Below are 21,070 nucleotides of genomic sequence, written 5' to 3' on the forward strand. Positions count from 1 at the left end.
CGCATTGGTATATCACCCCGCAATACTTCACCTGTGTCTTCCTGGTCTGACGACACCCACCAATCCGTGCTGTCACATATGGTGCCAGAGTTGGATACAACAGCACCTCCACATACCCAGGCCAAGAGAGGTGATCTTTAGAATTTTTTTTTTGTGTTTATTTTTTTTGAACAATGAAAAGAAAAATGGAAAGAAAAATAAAAAATGAAACTATAGAAAGAAAAATGAAAGCGGAGTCGAGGGAGATATGGGACTGGCTGATGGACCATAGGGTGAACACAAAGGAGGCCCTCCCAATGGTCATCAACATGCTGTGGGCCACAGATGGGGAGCAATGGGAAGCCTGGAAGCAAAGACATCGCCTAGCATCCATCCTTGACATCGCAGCCATGGCAACTACCTGGCTGCAGATGTGGGAGAATCCCCACTATCTCTAGTCTCATTGGGAGGAGTCAAGTGTACTCCAGCTCCACAGCCAATAGGCACATCCACGCCATTGCTGAGAGGAGGGGAGCCCGAGTGTCCAGCACCCAAGAGGGGGGAGGCCGAGCATTCAGCACCCAAGAAGGGGGAGGCTGAGCGTCCAGCACATGAGAGGGGGAGCCCAAGCATCCAGAGCCCAAGAGGGGGGAGCCAGAGCATCCAGTCCCCGAGAGGGGGGAGACATAGCATCCTGCGGCCAAGAGGGGGGAGGCCTAGCATCCAGCGGCTAAGAGGGGGGAGGCCTAGCATCCAAAGCCCAACAGGAGGAAGGCTGAGTGTCCAGAGCCCAAGAGAGGGGAGGCTGAGCATCCAGAGCCCAACAGGGGGAGGCTGAGCGTCCAGAGCCCAAGATGGGGGAGGCAGAGCATCCAGTGCCCAAGAGGGGGGATGCTGAGTGTCCAGAGCCCAAGGTGGGGGAGGCAGAGCATCCAGCGCCCAAGAGGGGGGAGGCTGAGCATCCAGCACCCAAGAGGGGGGAGGCTGAGCATCCCGAGCCCAAGGGGGGGGGGGCCCGAGCGTCCAGCGCCCAAGAGGGGTGAGGTCGAGCATCCAGTGCCCAAGAGGGGGGAGGCTGAGCATCCAGAGCCCAAGAGGGGGGAGGTACAGCGTCCAGCGGCCAAGAAGGGGGAAGCAGAGCATCCAGCGCCCAAAAGGGGGGAGGCCGAACACCCAGCGCCCAAGAGGATGGAGGCCGAGTGTCCAGAGCCCAAGAGGGGGAAGGCTGAGCGTCCAGCGCCCAAGAGGGGGGAGGCACAGCGTCCAGCGCCCAAGAGGGGGGAGGTCGAGCATCCAGTGTCCAAGAGGGGGAAGGCTGAGTGTCCAGAGCCCAAGAGGGGGAGGCTGAGCGTCCAGAGCCCAAGAGGGGGGAGGCACAGCATCCAGCACCAAAGAGGGGGGAGCAACAGCGTCCAGCGCCCAAGAGGGGGGAGCCCGAGCATCCAGCATCCAAGAAGAGGGAGGCACAGCGTCCAGTGCCCAAGAGGGGTGAGGTCGAGCATCCAGTGCCCAAGAGGGGGGAGGCTGAGCGTCCAGAGCCCAAGAGGGGGGAGGCACAGCATCCAGCGCCCAAGAGGGGGGAGCAACAGCGTCTAGCGCCCAAGAGGGGGGAGCCCGAGCATCCAGCTTCCAAGAGGGGGGAGGCACAGCGTCCAGTGCCCAAGAGGGGTGAGGTCGAGCATCCAGTGCCCAAGAGGGGGAGGCTGAGCGTCCAGAGCCCAAGAGGGGGGAGCCCGAGAATCCAGCACCCAAGAGGGGAAAGTCCAAGCGCCCAGTGCCCAAGAGGGGGAAGTCCAAGCATCCAGCGCCAAAGAGAGGGGAGCCCGAGCGTCCAGAACCCAAGGGGGGGAGGCCGAGCGTGTAGAGCCCGTGGGGGAGGCTGAGCGTCCAGCACCCAAGAGGGGGAAGCCTGAGCATCCAGAGCAGAAGAGGGGGGAGACCAAGCATCCAGAGCCCAAGAAGGGAGAAGCCCCGCTGTCTCCCGTGCCATTGGAAGAAGTCCTGCTGTCTCCAGCATCACTGGGAGAAGCTCTGCTGTCTCCAGCGCCACTGGGAGATGCACTGTTGTCTCCAGCACCACTGGGAGAAGCCTCGCTGTCTCCCGCCTCCACCGCCAGAGGGAGCTACCCGCTGCTCCCGCCTCCACTGCAGTAGCAAACCTTTAAACATGCCTGAAAAGGGACACATTAAAGAATAATCCTTGGCTTAAACAAGAGACAATTGAGGCTTATCTGTCCCTACCATCACTGACCGAGTTTCCACGCAGCTTAGAAAGTCGTTACTCTCTCTCCGCCATCATGATTTATGTGGCGTGACACGCACATACTACACACACACCACACACTATAGGAAGTGTGCGTCTTTACAACTTATAGGGGGGGGGGTAAATCAACGATGCACTGGCTCGAGAGAGACCAGCCGGCTGGAGCACCATTAAAACTGGTCAGCGGAAGGGGCCCTGAAGAAAATGCTGGGCAGCTGGCAGTGTCGCTGGAGGGCCAGGCATTGCAGGTCCTACTTGACCTCGACCCGGCAGGCCCCTATGACATTAAAGAGCTTGCCACTGCTTTCAGCCAGCGGTTCAGGAAGGTCGAGCCAGAGATCGGCCTGCGCTACCGATTGGCTACTCGAAGCCATGCCAGTGAAGAGAAGCTGTGGGTTCTGGCCACGGATGGCCTGTACCTAGCTCGGCGGGGGTATCCAGGTTTGGGTGTACTGCCCCTGGCGAAAGAAAGGACTATGCCCGAAGCTGACCAGCCATAGAGAGGGCCCGTGCGGGGTGATCGAGTGGCTGTCAGATGTGACCTACCAGGTAAAGCTTCAGACCAGGGGATGGGTGGTTGTTTTGGACAGTACTGAGCCTGATGGGGTATGTGAGTCCATGGAGAGCACAGGTCCTCCGGCATCAACCACAGACACTGGGGTCCCCAACGGACACAACCCTCACCTTGCTGCGGCCAGCGTTCTCGTTACCCGCCCCAAGGACTCAGTGACTTTGTTGGTGATACAGGGCAGTAGGCCAACGTTATGATTGTTGTTGTTATATTGCAAAGTGTTGTGTGTTATTTCTGTATTTATGCTATGTCACCATCAGCAGAGATAGGGGCTGCAGGAGTGGGGTAAGTGGTTTGTTCCTTCAGTCTATACAGCGAGAATGGATGTTTCCATTTGAGGAGCTGCCTGTCTGCCTGCCTGCCTGCCTCCCTGCCTGGCTGCTTAAATCCAGTGTGTCTGTCTCATTCCTGGGTATAACCTGACATAAGTGCCCGCTTTGTTACAATATTATATATGTACGTGTATAATAGGTTTACAAATATGCAGTCAAAAAATGTTTAGCAAATAATACAAGGATAGCACGCAGTGCTTTCTTATGGAATGTTTGTTTTGTGTTTGTATTTGTGTAACACTATCTCAGTTTTTGTTTTCTTTCCCACATTTTTTTATTACATTTTTTTGGCGGCCAAATGAGGCAGGCTGCACTTGCGCTGCTTCAACACAACCTAAAGGGTTGTGGAAACCCAGTTTAAGAAAGCTGCATGGTATCAGTCATCACGCAAGGCCAAATTGGAACTCAGGTAAAAATATTACCATATACCGTCCCGTATTTTAATAATAATTAGGTTATTTCCATTTGGAAGGAGAATTTCTCTGGCGAAAAGAAAACTACATGGAAAACCCAAGCTACCTGAAAGTCCTACCAAAATAGAGTGAGAAAGAGGTGGGACTTATTTTTCTTTTCCCATGGAAATTGCCCCTTCCTTAAGCACAAAGTATTGTAGTAACTGATAGACCATCTAATATTTTTTCAAGGGTTGTTCCTTAGTAAAATGTTATAATGAGATGATATGGGTACTACACTAGCTTTAATTGTTTTCATGTACATAGTTTAAAATGCAGCCTTAAGCAGAAATTGATTTTATGCTATTTACAAAAATGTTTCTGGTGTTCGATAAAAAAATTCATTCAAAAAGTAGGCATTGGAGGTGTATTTGTAGTTATTTTATGCAGATTATTATACATTTTCCACCACATTTTGTCCTACAAGAAATTCACTCCATTTTCACTCAGAATATTTGCACAAATATCCTCTCCCAGACCCCAGGGAGGACAGTTAGGAATAGTCAGACACAAAGAAGACATTTGCACAAATTACATTCTCACGGTAAATAAGCCTTCCCACGTAAGGTCTATAAAGGTTTGCAGACAAAAAAGGTTGTCTCAAGGTAAGACTGATTTGAATGTGTCCCTCCTCATTGGCTTAATGTAAGATGTTAGCTCTTAAGAGAAACACCATTTGGAAAGAGGGCCATTGAGTTTGGCATACTGAGCTTAACAGAGATTGAAAATGTCATGACACGCTACTAAAGTTGCACTTTAAGTGTGCCTATTAGTCATAGATGGGGAGGCTGTTTCCTGAGTTTATTCCCAGTGTTCTTTGGGTAACTGTATTGTAAACTGAAAATGCTTTTTTTTTATTTTACTGTCGCTTATTTACAATTTAGGTTCCTGCCTTACCCATTTGTATTGATTAATATTGATAATTTGTAATATTACTGAATGTGCTAAAATGTATTCATATTATATATAATTTAACTATATGTATACAGCTTCAGAATAATCTAAACTATATTAGGTAAAAAATCCAGAGTGTATTTTAAGATATTTGTTAATTGCATTTTAAGTATGCAGGAAAATGGTTGGCTGTGTTTAATCACTTTAATATTGCAGTACACAGTGTGTTTTTTTTTAAATTAATTAATTCTGTAAACAAATTCCTGACAGTTTTCTGAAATCATGCAACATTTTATGCATGTGTCTGAGTACTTTCTGATTCTGTGCATATTTCTGGCTACACATTCTCTTGTAAAGTCTGTGTGTCAGTGATCTATTCACAGCGTGGGACCTTGTGTTCAGAGCATCTATTCTATGGATGGCAAGTCTAAGCTAGACTCAAGTGTGGGAGACAGTCTCTCCATTCACAAAAATAAACTTCCTTTCAAGTCTGCCACTATAGACGTCTAGGTCCATCTTTGTCCACAAGTTCAAACGTGGAAAATGTCCAGTAACGCTAAAAGAAAATATATTTGAATCGTGTAAATATTCTTCTCTGGTCGAAGTGTTCTGGAACCTCAATATTAACACATTGGCAACTGGCACAAACAGCTTTGTTCTGTGTGCAAAGTGATGAATGACAATGTATTACAGACAGAAATGACAGCTTCATTCAGAACACATGTGCTTAATTTTAAAAGAAGCTTGTGAGGAATCTCCAATTTGAAATATCCTGCCATATTCCAAACTAAAAAAGCTTGTTATTAAATTAATATCTAAAATGTCTTTAGTAAAATAGACACTGATAGATCAAACTATCTGAAATATACATGTTAAATGTATTCAAAACACAAATTATGGTATACATATATCACTTACAAAAAATTATAAACCACATACATATTTTTGTTGTTTTTTCATAGAAATTTGGACCAAAATTCTCAGTATTTCCTATTTTCTTATCAGCAGTATAATTAAACGTGATATATTTATTAATCATATAGACTTCAACTATCTAGGAAATATGGAATTGTACTGTACATGAAATTCTATCTGCATCACAAAAACTATTTATTTTCTACTGTTTTAGTAATGAATCTATTGTATTTGAGATTTTAACACAGGTTACAGTAGCTGAAACTTTACTCATCTCTTTTCTTGAAATATCTGAATTTGTGTTAGTCCAATTTAGGCTACTTCTACAATTAAAATGATCATTTTGAAATAGCAACGGTTTTGCTTTTGTTTGTATTGAAGGTGTTTACATGCAACTGCAAAGTAAAATCTCTCTGAACCCAAAAGATGAAAGCTCCTATTCACGTACATTAACCCTCCTTTATCCTAACTATGAATCTGATCTGCTTCAAACTGAAGAACATCACTTATGACAATAGTGCACAGTTTCAAAAATATGTGATACAGTAAACGCCATGTGCTACTGCTATGTTTATTAAAAGAAGGCAAATGTTTTGTTTTTGTGTTATAAAGGCAACACACAATCCATAGGCTGCTGAAAGACACGGCTAGTCCAGACAGACCTCATCACACCCAAGATTCCTAAAAACACTGCAGGCCACAGCCTCAGACCTGTCTACTCCAAATTCTTCACAAAGGAAACTATTAGAAATGCATAAGAAGCAGCTTAAGACTCCTCTGAAATGTCAGTGTTTCTCTACAGATGGACTTTGTTGTTCGGTAACTTTATTGGGAATGTTTTTTTCCTTTGTAAAACAAATAACGATACAACGATCAAAAACCTGTATCGTTAAAATGTTCATAAATTCAAATGAATTGTGTTTAAATGTGTAATAAAAATATGGTGCTGGTTGCCTTCTAACTGATTATAACCCGAGACTTTGTATAATAAAATATTTAGAGCAATGCTTGACCGTGGAGCAGCGAGCAAGATTGAACCCAGCCCCACTCCCCAAATAAACTATATTCAAGTACAGAAATGCAGCAGAGCAATGAAAAGGGAAAGAGTGGCTATCCAGTTTTTTTTCCTTCTAACTCATTAAATGATAGCTTTGAAAAAGATAAGCCTTATTAATTAATAGTAAGTCATTAAAGGGAAACTAAATTTACCAATCACGCTGTTGCCATTTATGAATTATTCACGTCATACAACATGTGAAAATGTTTTGTCGTTAACAACAGAGTATTTCCTTGTCATGTACATTACTGTGTCCTAAAGTCTGCAATGAAATTGAATTTTATCTTTAAGAAGCTTTCCTTTCTTGGTCCAAAAGGACAGTGTCGTTAAAAACTACAAGGCCCTAATCTTGTGACATTATTGCTCCAGCTTTAGCATATTTTATAGCTTGAGATATATTTGTACAAAGTGTTAATTTCTGGGCAGGACAAGATGAATGTGGTGAGTTTGACTATTTTGCTTTTTGAGTTTATGTCTACATGTAGATGGGGAGACATTCTCTGCCTCACGGTTGCTTTATTGGGAGGGGGTGGGGTCGCCCATCCGTTTTTATTTCAGAGGAGGGAAAGGGCACCTTAGAGTTCTACAGATAGGAAATTCATTCCCAATCAGCATGGCAGGAAGTATGGCTTTACTGCACTCACTCACACAATGCACAGACCTGTTCCTTTTGGTTTGACTACAGGGGGTACCAATGTGTAACAAGATGCATGTTCTATCTTTATATTAGCTCCCACTGTTGAGATGTGCCTGTGCTGGCCCTGCGGGTGCATTGAATAATCTAAACTAAACTAAACAGTTTTCAAGTTGTTTTGTATGTGCAACCGTAGCAGCTTGTGGTGCACCTCCAAAAGATACAGGCTATTGTTGAGCTATTTTTCTTCATCTTGATTTTCCCAACAAAATAAACTGTATTTACATTTAATTTCGTTTTTAGTTGAATAACTCCTCTATTTTTCTTGTCTTGTTTGTTCTAGCATTTTACAATAAAATAAGCTTCAAATACTGATATAATCTCAAAGGCAACACTTCGGTAATGCAAATTTAGATTTTGAACAGGACATCTAATTTCATAGGTTCCGTCATTTTGTTAAAAGCAGTCTCTCTCTCTTTTTTCTCTCGCTCTCTCTTTCTCTCTTTCTTTTTCTCTCTCTGTCTCTTTTAAACCAAACAGGGCCTGAATTTTAGGGTTAAAATCGTATACAGTCATACAATGCATTTTGTAATGTAATTTTGGTATTGTTTATTATTTACCCAGGTCTTCCAAATATATAACACAACTCCACCCCACCCCCACACCCACACACATATATATTTTGTTAAAAATAATATTTTTATTGTAAATTAAAAAACTGTAGTAAAAACCCATCTGCTTATAAAGATGGTAAATGCACAGATTTTGAAAACTACATAGTTTTGTTTTTAATAAAGTTCATTACAGATAAGTAATGAAAAACATAAATCGCAAATGTGTCCATCCCCTTCCTCCACCTCTTACTTGCAGGTTTAATTACATGAAGAGGGTGTTGAAAAAACAAAACAAATATTGTTTGACTATGTTAGGTAGTTTTAACTCTGCACCAGCCCTATATATTTCCATTGGTTTTCTTTATTTGAAATGCTCTGATGGAAAGTGAGATTACAGCATTGCACAGAGCAGATAAAGTGCCAGGCTCTAATAGCAAACTGGTTAGTTGGTTGTAGTGCTGTAATACTATTCAGCATTTGCTTTGTTTAATTCGTGCAAACATTTACAAAACAACGGTGCATTTATTCAATTAGCCTAAATATTTCTTACCAGCTATTAGTCATTTAAACTCAGTGGTAACCCTTATGAGATATAATTTGCATTGTGAAAACAAAACCCTTCTTAGCCTAGAATTTGGCACTCCGATCTGATCTAACCAAAGCCTTAGCTTTAAGTTCACATTTGTTTTCATGAATTAAACACAGTTTAATATCCATTAAGATGTTCTAGACTGCTATTGAAAAAGACAACTACAGTGAGCATAAGAACTACTCCCTGCTTATATCAGAATTACATAGTGAATGTGTCCTCCCCATTTTAGTGAGATCAAATGAACACACTATGGGCCATAAAAGGATAGAAAATTATGTTAATGTTACAAAAATGAGAAACAGACACCTTGAGTTTTCTGAAAAGAACACAGATTATCGCTTTTGGTTGTTTTTTTTATTTATTTTTATTTACTAGTTTTGTCAAATTAACAGCCACGTTATCTCTTTCAAAAGCTAAAAGTTAATTACTGTAAAGACTGGAATAAACACTTTGAAAATATGGCCCAATCTGCTGGATTAAGGAATACACAGGGGCCTGTTTATCAAACCTTTTACTCCAGTCTTTAATTAACTCCTGTGTTTTAAAGGAGAAAGTGTCAGTTTTCAAAAGTAGAACCAAAACAATGAAGTGGTTTGGGGTGTTATGGTCTCTCAAGTTGTTTGTGGAATGTTCTCCTTTCAAGAAACAGGAGTTCATAAATGAAATAACTGCCCTCTTTGTGTTGTCTGCTTAAAACAACAGTTTCTGTGGTATGTTTAACCCATACTGCCCAGCTCCAGGTCCGCCTAGACTACTGCAACTCCCTCCTGGCTGGCCTCCCTGCGTCCGCCACCCGTCCGCTCCAGCTCATCCAGAACTCTGCTGCCCGCCTAGTGTTCTCTCTGCCTCGCTTCGCCCACGCTACTCCACTACTCCGCTCGCTCCACTGGCTCCCGATCACCGCTCGCATCCAGTTCAAGACTCTTGTACTAGCCTACAGATGCCTTGACCAGTCTGCACCCAGCTACCTCCAGACCCTCATCTCTCCCTACACCCCCACTCGACCTCTCCGCTCCGCCTGCACTAGAAGACTAGCTCTACCACCGCTACGCTCCCCTGCCTCCAAAGCCCGCTCCTTCTCCACCCTTGCTCCGCAGTGGTGGAATGACCTTCCTACAGATGTCAGGACTGCCCAGTCCCTGACCACATTCCGGCGCCTCCTTAAGACTCACCTCTTCAAAGAGCACCTGTAGAACTCCTCTGTTTGTATCCTGGGACACTATCACCCTTCATGTAAATGTGCTTTATTTTGCTCTTATCAGCCCCTATTTTACTGCATTTAATCCTGTACTTCAGAATACTGTAATCTGCCAAGTTTTTAACCTGTAGTACTTTGTATTTAATCATATCCTGATGTAACTATCACTATTACCTGCTGTATTATTGAATTGTGGTTTGTCAAACTTGTACTTTACTTGAACAAAAGTTATTGTATTTCTTGCTCTTATTGTATTACTTGTATTGTAACGCTTGAAATGTTTTTGCCTACGATTGTAAGTCGCTCTGGATAAGGGCGTCTGCTAAGAAATAAATAATAATAATAATAATAATAATAATAATACTGATCTCCTTCTATGTTGCTGTTCTTTATATCGATATGTTCATTGGAATCCTGATTTCTTCATACCACAGGAAAAGTGTGATGCAGGTATGTTTTTATGAAAGGAGGAGGGGTGGTATTTACTTGTATTTTCTTAGTCTATTAGTATTTGACATTATTAAAATGTTACATTTTTTTATATTTACTCAATTCAATTATTTATTTATTTATTTATTTATTTTTTTATTGAATCGCGTTTACATTAGATACAGTGTTTTTACCCCAATTAACATAAACAGCTATGACACTGGAAAGTAAAGCAAAGCCCAACATTAACGTGAAGTAAAAACTCCAGCAAAGTACTCATAAGAGACCTACTAGAAAAGTAACCAAGCTATTCAGCGACTATTACAAATGCGTAAATATATAAAACTAAAGTATATCTTGTCAGTCCTCGTCTTCTTCTTGTTTTTTAATAAAACTGAGTTTAGTCAGTAATGTAATTCACTGAACACTTTTACATTTTCCACAAAAAATAAAAAAATAAAAAAAAACTTCTCTTACTTGTGCCTAGCTTGTAACCGTTGTATCTGATGCCGTTTCAAGCACGACCACTACGTCGGTGCTTTTTACGCACCAATCAGCAGTGGCACGGACGAGAAGGAGCTCCTCCGCCTGGAGGAAAAAGAACATTCAAAAGTGTTAAAGTTAAAGTGACAAGACATCTAACTAACTGTGTGCAACAGATCACTCAAAAAAGCAGCAAACACACATTCAGCTACCATAACACGTTTCAGAGCCCGTGCTGGGGACTTTTATGAATGACTTCTGAGACACCGGAGAATCAATGTGAGCGAAATTTGACACCCAGTAAAAAATTAATTCTAAACAAATAAGCTTCCTAACATTGGACCCGTGTCCCTGACAAGAAAAGTAGACTAATGGCACGTTATCATAACCCGTGGAAGTTTTGTTTGCAAAACGGATTTTCAGAGTGCAAACGACGGGGTACTCGATTTAATCTGGTTCATCTTTCCAGACCCAGATCTCGTCAGTACACTGTACAAGCAGAGTACATGCGTGCTATTATATTAACAGTAAGCAAATGAAATGTAGCTACACAGCTGGTACTTCCTGGAATGATAGAAAGTCTTAAAAGCTTGCAGAATTCGGAATACACATAGAGATTACAAATCGCAGATATACATATCCCACCATTTCAAATCTCGAGAGGGGCTTTACCTTCAATTTCAACACCGCGTTTCCGAGACTTTGGGCAGTACTTTCACATAGTTTTACTGTACACGCAAATGATGTAAATGCTGAGTATGAAATATAGCTTGTATGTGTTTTGTGTTGTATTTCCTGGTGCAATAAATTCAACGCTCAAACTCATGACTTTCCAGTACATGGCTTCCTAAAATGATGCTCTCTTGTTCGAAAACTGGAGAATATCATTAAATGTTCTTAATGAGTTTGACTATAGAGCCATCGGTTGTCTGGTAGAAGTTCAGTACAGTCAAAATGCTGCAAAACGGATGTTGTGTTTCAACATAACGAGCACAAACACACTGAAAGCAGTGTCTTCGTGCAGTCTGGATAAACCTATTTTTTTAAAACGTCTTTGCAACTTTTCAGTCAGCTATTTAGTTGTAGTAAAGTGAAGTTTATGTTGCAGTCTTGTCCATATCTATTTGAAATGGTGTATGGCTGTTTGAGAACTCCCAGTCATTTGCATGGCTCTTTTTACCAGAAGGTTTGGACAGCTCTTGTGTGTAACTTACCGAACAAGCTGATTCCGGAAATGATTGAATTAATACCTGCTCTAACCCTGCAGAAGGTGCACACTGAGAATACTCCCTACGCAAATACAAAGCTCTTCATAAACATACCATTTATTAAAGCTTAATTTACTAAACAGGTTAAAAACTTTTCAGTAGTCAGTTAGTATATAGTTAACATATTTCCTAATTATTTTCAAAAGCTAAGTGAGTTCGGGTTAAGCATCGTTATAATAATAATAATAATAATAATAATAATAATAATAATAATAATAATAATAATAATAATAATAATAATGCCAGATAAAGTCCTCAATTTCAGTGAAAGTCTTTCAGGAGGTGACACCTTTCAAGGAAGTTCAATCTTCACCACTTTAGAGTTAAACTTAAAACCTCCGACGCAAACTACACAACTGGAGAAACTTCACATGGCTGTTTCTGTTAAATAGACTTGGAATAAGCGTAAGGGTTATAATTTGTGTCCATACAGTCGGCCTTGGTGTGTGGTACAGGTAATTATCCTGCCTGCATTCTTCCTTAGGTTAATAAATGTTGAAAAGTTTACAGTGTATGACTTTTTAATTGATGATTTGTAGAATTATTCAAAAATTCGCCCTTCAATACAAGCTTGTTTGAATGTTACAAGGAACACACAGGTGGGAAGTACGTTTAAATCTGCAACACAGTTTTAGTGCTCGTTACAAGATGAACTGTTATTATTGTAAATCAAGGTGGCATCATTTGAGGCATATGCTAAAAGATGTTACATGTTAAAATGAACACGTTTTCCCTCTAGATGTATAATTGTAATAAAAATAGCAGGCGTGTTAAGCAGTTAGGGCCCTAAAAACCTAAAAAAAAAAAAAAAAAAAAAAAAACCTAAAAAAAAAAAAAAACAAACCCTAAAAAAGGCATATATTTGTGAAAGTGTCTTGTTAAATTGAGCACGTGTTTGAGTTTAAAAAAAGGTTTGTGTTCATTTTGTGTATGATTGGAGACAATGTGTGCTGCATTCCTGTTTTCATGTTATCAGGGTTTTCCAATGTATGCTCACATATGTATGTATAATTAAACAGGCAGTTACCAAAATGCAAATTATGCCATTGATTATGACATTAGTGATTGAATGTTAATTTTGGAGCACATAGGCAAATTATAGAATGCTGAGTTGTGCTTTGTCGATACATTCGAAAATAAGAAAATACGTCATTTTGCAGTTAAACCTTACAATCCAGAACTGAGGACTGAGGATCTTACGAAGAAAAACACATTCCAAAAGTTGTGTCGTCAGATTAATGTTTCAAGCATTTAGTTTAATAATTACAAAATATTGTATTCATTATATAAAAAAAAGAAAGTAAGCATTGACTTTCTTTTATAACGATGCTGCGTAAAGTACCAAAGCTCTTATTGGTTATAAGGTTGGATTTCTTTTTTTTTTTCACAATAAAATATATTTTCTAGTTCTCAGTGATAGCAAATAAATAACATGAAACTAATCGTCCAAAAACAAAATGAACTATATATATATATATATATATATATATATATATATATATATATATATATATATATATATATATATTCTTGTCTGATGTTTAACCGTGAGAAAACGAGTTTGTTGACTGAAAAGTAATGGGTTTTTAATAGGGTTGCTCTCTGTAGTAGAGTCTGTAGTAGACTCTTCGGAGTTAATGCATTTCAAAAATATTGGGTTAAATCACAATTGATGAAAGCAGAGATAAGCCTGAATTAGCACGAGACTATACACAGGTTTCATGCAAAAGGCAGTGCCACAGAATATAGTTATCTGAGTGCGCTGTTCTTGTTTTATTTAAAGATTTGTTTTTGCTTTCAGGAGAATATCGGTACAGTTTGTTGCTAATCCTTTTACTCTTCCACCTTGTACCACTAATGCTTTGCTGCGGTTTTTGTCTTATGTAAAACTGCAGTATGCATGTGTTAGAGCAGTGTACCAAGGACTGAACATGTATGCAAAGTAAAAACTTTAAAAGCAGGTTTTAAAAAAATGTTGATTAGTTAATTATATGAATCGGCATGTAAGGAGACATCCCTGGTCGTTTTTGTTTCACTGTTTCAATTAAGCAGCCCCACACCCCTTTAAATACCTCATTCAACTCTATGCGTCAGCATTTTGGCTCAATTGCGTAAGTTGCACAGACTTGTGTTAGACTTTATTAGAACGAAAAAAACATAAATGTGTTTTTAAAAAAGATGTCATGCCTGTAAATAATGTCTGTTTAACTCTTACTGTGTTTAGCAGCGTGTAGCTGACAGTAACAATACATCAACTGGAGAATTACTATATATGGGGACCTTTTAAAACATTGTTTGATTAATATGTGCTAAGCGTTAAATTTCAATAACATTAATTAATAGAGTGTATCGTCACTGCTAAATGGACAGTATCAATGTTGTGGGGGTTGGGGCAGCTTTGTATCAATGTTGTAGGGGTTGTGGCAGCTTTTGGCTCAATGTCTTTATTACTGTACAGGGATTGCTGCGGTCTCTCTTTGTAAAACTTTAACTATATGTGTTTCATTTGAGCTGGGGACCGCGGAAGAAGTAATATCGTAAGAAAAATCACATCATAGGTGTGACATCTCATTTTCAATTAATCTATCCCACAAAGGCTGGGTGTGTTTTTTTTTACATGCAGACGTTTGTTTTGTTCTTTTTTTCTTTTAAATGTATTCCTCGCGACGATTTGTTTTGGTTTTTGTAAGACTTATTTGAACGTGTGCTAGTAATGTACACAGTACTGACAAGAAAGTTAGAACCGTGGCAAGCTATGTAACATGGGCTTTGTGTTAAACTGGAGTATGGAGAGGGTGGGTGGAGGTGCTTATCTGTTGCTTTTGGTGATTTGAAATAATAAAAAGCAAACAAGGAGGGTTTCGATTCCTAGTATCCAGTGAAGCGATCCACCTGCTAGTTCCCGCTCGGCTCGGCGAATGTGCCCTCCTCGAATGCTTTTTGGGGTAAGGGCTTCCCGGCTAGATAGTTACATACAGCAAGCCCAGACCGCAAAAAGATTCGCGAAAGACATTGAAATTCCAGATCCCGTCGGGTCTCGCAAAATATCCAGAGCGCGCGGGTGTCCAGCGGTCTTCGGCACAAACGCCCCCGAATTTGAATCGACCCAGCCAGTGGCGGCTGAGACGCTGAATCGTGTTTGCGCTCAAAGCTTTCTCCAACTCCGCGCTATGTGCAGAGATAGGAGGTTTCCAAAAAGGCCACCTTTGAATCCAGGGTGCTGAGCGCTTAGATCCATCATGCTTAAGTCCTTGATGTCAATAATTTGTGAAAGGGCCTGACTTTTTTAACAATGATTTTTTAACCAACAGTATTATTGTATACCGTGGTCCTCGTTGTAGCTACTGCAGCAACCTAGTAGCTCTGCGTAAAGAGAAGCTCTCCCCCCTCAGCCCTCAATAAATACAGGATATCTAGGCAGCTCATTGGTGCAAACCAAATTTCGTCATCCACCAATCGGGGGCCTTCACACAACCGACATGCCCCCCCCCTCACCCCTCCCCCCTCACCCCCCCCCCCCCTTAAAAAACACACAACATTGTATACCACAATTTGCGATACAAATTGTTTTAATAATTATGAAACAAACGATAAAAGATTGAACCGTATATTAATATGCGTTTTTAGACTACATATAGGATTATTATATAGTATTATGCATCACATCATTGAAAAACTATGTATGTAATGTATGTATAGCCTATCCAAACATAAACACTCACCAACAGTAATTAGTCTTCTGACACAAATATAATCGTATTTAAATAGTCATTATTATTATTATTATTATTATTATTATTATTATTATTATAATAATAATAATGGCAGATAGAGTCCTCCATTTTTGCAAATGTGTTTACTAACAAATCAATATAGTCATATATGCTGTCCCAAACTGACAAACCAGTTTGACTCTCACTAGTACTTAACCCTAACCACAATCAATTAGGAGGGGGTTGCCCCTGAAACCATGCCTTTAACTTCATTGAAATATCTTGCAATGCAATACTTGTTAATGCTGACAAGAGGTGTGGACAAGTGAGCAATCATACACCTTAAATACTATGAACAGCACAACACTACACAACTAGTGAGTTAAGCCACTAAAAAATGATTTCAAATATTTCAAGTTTAAAAATAACCCAAACCAAACACAAATACTAAAGATACAATCATTCTAACATGCAACCCTTATGTGAGAAAGACCAAAACACGCATCTAGCCCACCTAATGTCTCACAACTCCTCCAAAAGTTACCCCACGTAACAATGAATAAACATCTTCACAGTGAGCAGAAGAGTTTAAATCACACTTACCATGTCCATCCAGCCCCCTGTCCTTCTCTGTGTTTTTCTTTTACCACAAACACTCTAGAGCCCGGTATCCCCGTCTCCGGTTATGTATATAAGTTTCCGAAATGCGTGGGAGGATCACGATCTTGGTAATTCTGTATTTCTGGATCACCCCCGACTCCCCTTCTAAGTTGGTGCAAGGGCAACAGAAAAAATGCATGCCCAGATGGCACCCTGATGTCGTTTTGATTGGATGTGCTTTTCATTTAGGGATGTCTCAAGTAAGTCACGATTTTCCCCTCCGTTTCAAATGCACTGTGACTGAAGTCCTGACGCAGCCAACGCACATTACTCACTTTAACAGTCACGACTTGGAAATCCACGCTGTTTCCACTAAAATTACAGCGCCAACATTGAGATATTTAAGAGGATCTTGTCTGACTGGGTCTCTGTGACAGACTCGCAAACCGCCGATGAGAGGTGAGAATATATATTTTTTCCACCAAAAACAAAATGCAAACTCAGTAGTAAACGAGTTTGGATAAAAACGTTTTTAAAAAAATCATCCATGCATCCCCACACCTCCCGGCAGTGCATACAATGTTGGATCAGAGTACATGGAAATACTAGTCTGACAGTCGTATGTCTTAAAGTATATGGATTAACCATTTTGTTAAGCTTACACGTTTTGTTTGTTTCCAGGCTTCTGTGAACAAAACAAATCTTAGCATCATATTTGCTTCGGCATATGCTCTGTTTTTGAAGCTCAGACTTTCCATAGAATAACCTTTTAAAACAGATGTTCAAATTATTGTGTAGTATGAGTATGACTATGAATATATACACGTATATTTATTAGGTCTGGTATTTTTCCAATGCGTTTTAATGCTTTGACGCTTTGACTGAAAATTATATTAGCTTTTGACTAAAACAGTTGCTATCTTTAGAGTTTGTTAGGGGTTAAATAGCATTCTTTTTTATGTGATAAATGCAGGTGATTTTGCCTTTTTTCAGATCAGATTGCCTGTGTTTGGTTAACGGCGGTCATTCCCAGTGTAGCAGCTCTTAAAGCAGCATAACCACAAAGACACCACTGAATGAAAATGCGTCTAGTGATTCAGACTCTCCAGCAACTCATCTAGTAAGAACATGGATACGAATCAGAAAAGGAAAGGGTTATAAAATGAAGGTGGGTACACTTATAGGAAACAAAAATGCATGACATGGGTGGGCGAGTGATCCAAATAAAGTAACCTATAGCCTCCTTTTCTGTGAAATAACATCATCTGGTTCAAAAGAAGCACTAGGGAAGAGCGGCAAACCAGACTCGGACACGCAAGGGTTCTTCAATTGTAAGGCACGGTACCGCACAACAGCAGCTTCTACTGGGAGTTTTCAGCACCAGATCGAGCGGACAGCTCCTCTGCCGCCAAAGCATTGAAGTGCAGCCTGTGACTTTCACTGTTGTAGAATTTGGGAGTTTTGAAAATGACAGTGCTGAAAGGACGACGTGGGATCACAAGCTGTTATTGAATTTATTTTTAGCAACATCCACACTGGACAGCTCACGGGTTTCCCCCGTCATGCTTGGCACAGATGTTTTTGCAGCTTTGTTCCGATGGTGCATTGCATATTTTGCAACTACGCGGTTTTTTTTTTGTTGTTGTTTTTTTTTTGTATGAAAATATCCAGGGCTAGTTTGCACACATCAGAGGGGTTTTTCTTCAGGCGGCTTTAAAAAATATTGCGGGGAAAAAACGAAAAGAGACGCAACAGCGCAGACAGACAAACGTAGCCGCTATTGATTTAGAGATTTACGATCAGGGTGATTCCCATCTGTAAAAAATACGAATGCATGCACCTAAACAAACATCCATACATCTTGGTAGAAAATACAAAAACTCATACATAAGCATGTAAAAAGTAACACTACTTTTTTTGTAAAAACGATAGAAAATAATATAAACGTTTGCACGTGCTGTATTACTTACCAGGCTAGGGAATCTCGCTGCAACAGGGAGACAGAGGAAAGAAGAATTAAACAACATTCACACATACATACACTCCCACACAGAATATTACTATGCATACTATCTACAATTCATTTCAAAGACTGGATTAAAAACATTGCATGTGTGTCCAAGTTTCCTCCGATTCGCACTGCCTTTTATACAAGTGCAACCCTCTTGTCTATTTCTGGACCACGTTCAAATCCTGATGCTATTTTTAGAAAGCAGGACAGAAAAAAAAAACACTCACAAAGGCATTTCGTAGGAACGTTACGTGGAAAGCATTAAATGTACATTGTTCCCTCCTCTAACTCTCTCTGCAATAACAGCATCTGATCCTCTTGCATCATTGCAGAGATTTTTATTTTTTTTAAAACCCTACGCCTTCATTGTTTCCCTGTCCGTCTCCTCAGACACAGACACTTGGTAAATGTGTGCATTCGCTTCCCTTTTTCAGTTGTTGCATCTGGTAGGCGGTTGGTAAATTGTTGACTATGTTTGTAAATGTTGCAGGTGTAAGAAATCATCAGTTGTTTTCTGAAAGAAATGCGTTAAAACAACAATCGATTTCTCCACACAACACCAGATTATATTTAGATTTTCTTTTTTTAAAGAACATTTTTCATGTCTATAGGAGAAGACTGCATCCAAAATTATTTTTACGTAAATCATATAGCTTGCACACAATTCTGTAAGTGTATTATTTAAAGCGTTTGCTGTCAGGAAAAGGGGAAAGATGTGTTTTTCTGCGCGAGGCTGCGTCAGTTACCAGCCATTTACGTCACGTTTAGATTCTCCTCTATAGTTGATCATAAAAGACGTGCTGTTATGAAATTAACCCACAAAAAGGGAGGGGTGGGGGGATTATATACATATTAGTATTGTATTGATGTGAGATTGTAACATAATTCGCTTTGGAACACATTCTGGCTTTTATCACTACTCTTTCCCTTCCATTTGGCTATTTCAGAGAAGTATTGATAAGAGCTAAGGGTTCGTTCTATGTATTTTGTCGGGCTTGTCCCCTGAGTGACGTAAATTACAGAAGAGATGGTGCTGGTTTCTCTGTGTGCTGTGCGGTCTCCCACGGAATCACAGAGCTTTCCATAGAACACCGACCCAGATTAAAATACCAAAAACAACAACAACAACAATAATAATAATAATAATAATAATAATAATAATAATAATAATAATAATAATAATAATAATAATAAACAGGTTCTATCAAGACAGTTTTATGAATGTGCCTTTATTCTGCACTGAAAACATGTTCTACACTGCACCACCGACAGATAAATGAAAACGAGGTTCTCTTTCAAGAACACAGAGACACCTCCTCTCAATTATTAGCATTCTATGAACCATCTGAAGCAGTCACGAGGAGTGTGATTATGATACTTTATTTAGAAACCACGATTTCGCTGCACACAGGGGAAAACGTTTCCTTGATATAGACGTTTCAGAAAAAGGGCAGTGTCTTCGCAATAGGTTGCTGCTATTTTTACCCTATAAGGATTCTTGTTCTATATGCCCAGTGCTGCAGATTGCACATCGCTGATGACTGCAAACGGGTACATTGAAAAAGAAACGAACAAACAAAACGCTCTTATAAAATACCTGACCAATTTACATCCAACCAAATGTGGGCTATTTACTTCAGATTTTAAAAATACGAGCATTTATTATGGGAAGCAACTCTTTAGTTAACCCATTTAATTGCAGTCTTTTTTTTCCATCTACCTACCTAGCTATGTATTAGACCCCACGGGTTTGTAGATATATTTACTCGATTTCTCTGAATGAATTAGAAGTGAAAAGGGAAACTTCCGCAGCGTTAGAGTGCTTTTTCATATACTCCGTGTTGGTGGGCATTGGTTTCCTATGAACCCCACTCATACACCTTTTTAATAAATACCTTGGTATCCCTAAAGAGACCATAGTCCAATCTTCGAATACGAGCAATACGTCACACAAGTGTAGTGGTATCCACACAAGTTATCCATGTGTTACCAATGCAGATCAACACATTCATTTACTCATCATTTTAGAAACACGTTTTTGGGGCTATTATTCCAAACAACTGTTACACCCACGTACTTATTTTGTGGAAGTAAATGTCTTATTCAAGTGGGGCTTGTTGAAGAATAGAGATTCGTGTGACAAGTGTGCCAATACATGCATGTGATACATTTCCTGCAGGACTCCGCCAACTCATCTTCCTTTGAAATCTTAACGTTTTGTTTCCACATGTTGTAGATGTGTGATAATCATTTTCCACACAGCTGGCCTGCCGTAACCAGCGCCAACTTGCATCTGTGTTTTTAGACCATCCTCACCTGTGTGATAAAAGTTGTTATCACATACTGAGCCATGTAGTATCTATTTGCAACATTACCATTCTACCATTCCGCATTCTATAGGAACCCACAATTATACTGCAACCCATAATTATATTGCTGGTATCTAGTCGCCCTATGTGTTTCTTAACCTCCTATATAAAGATTCCTCTTTTCCATCGCGTTAGGGTGAGGGCTTCTGATTTCCCCTCTCCCCCTCCCAGTCCCCGGCTCTGTGTGGTATCACTGCTGCAGTGGTGAATCTATCAATCAGAAGAACAGTAACAAATATCAATGACTGGAGCCGCCTCCAGTGCTTGCAATGACTGTGATGCGTCGCATGGGGTCGCCAGATGCAGCTGGAGACAGGCTGAACATCGACAGCAGCCTCGCTGAGTTTCAATGGAGCTGCCTTAGGATTAATGAAAATGTCAGTTGCAGCATCCATTTGAAGAAGCAGTAGCCCTCCATTCAGCCTGGAACTGAATACGATTCACAAAGAAAAGCCAGCTCTTCTATAGACACGGGCGTTCGTTTGTTTGACGAGGCTGAAATTTGGAATTCAAAACGCTTGTATCTCAATAATATAGCAATACGCTTTCTGTTAGAGATACATAATATTTAACAGAACGAACTGCATTTCACTCCAAACAGTCGGTCATTCCACAGACACACACTAATGCTGTACGCTTGCCTGAGTTAAAATACCATGCAATACCAAAATAAAAACAGGAATGTTTTGGAATCCT

General features: G+C 40.3%; 1 long non-coding RNA gene across 1 annotated transcript in view; it reads right to left on the reverse strand.

Moving 5' to 3' along the window:
• Nucleotides 1-18,204, reverse strand: part of LOC117434760 (uncharacterized) — a 53,643-nt gene extending 35,439 nt beyond the window's left edge. Inside the window, exons 1-2 of the long non-coding RNA XR_009309176.1 lie at nt 17,965-18,204; nt 10,408-10,518 (exon numbers count right to left, since the gene is read on the reverse strand). This is a non-coding gene — a long non-coding RNA (uncharacterized LOC117434760). The remainder of the gene's footprint in view (nt 1-10,407; nt 10,519-17,964) is intronic.
• Nucleotides 18,205-21,070: the final 2,866 nt, after the last annotated feature.

The sequence above is a fragment of the Acipenser ruthenus genome, chromosome 28 (assembly GCF_902713425.1).
Source record: "Acipenser ruthenus chromosome 28, fAciRut3.2 maternal haplotype, whole genome shotgun sequence".
In the NCBI taxonomy this organism is placed as follows: domain Eukaryota; kingdom Metazoa; phylum Chordata; class Actinopteri; order Acipenseriformes; family Acipenseridae; genus Acipenser; species Acipenser ruthenus.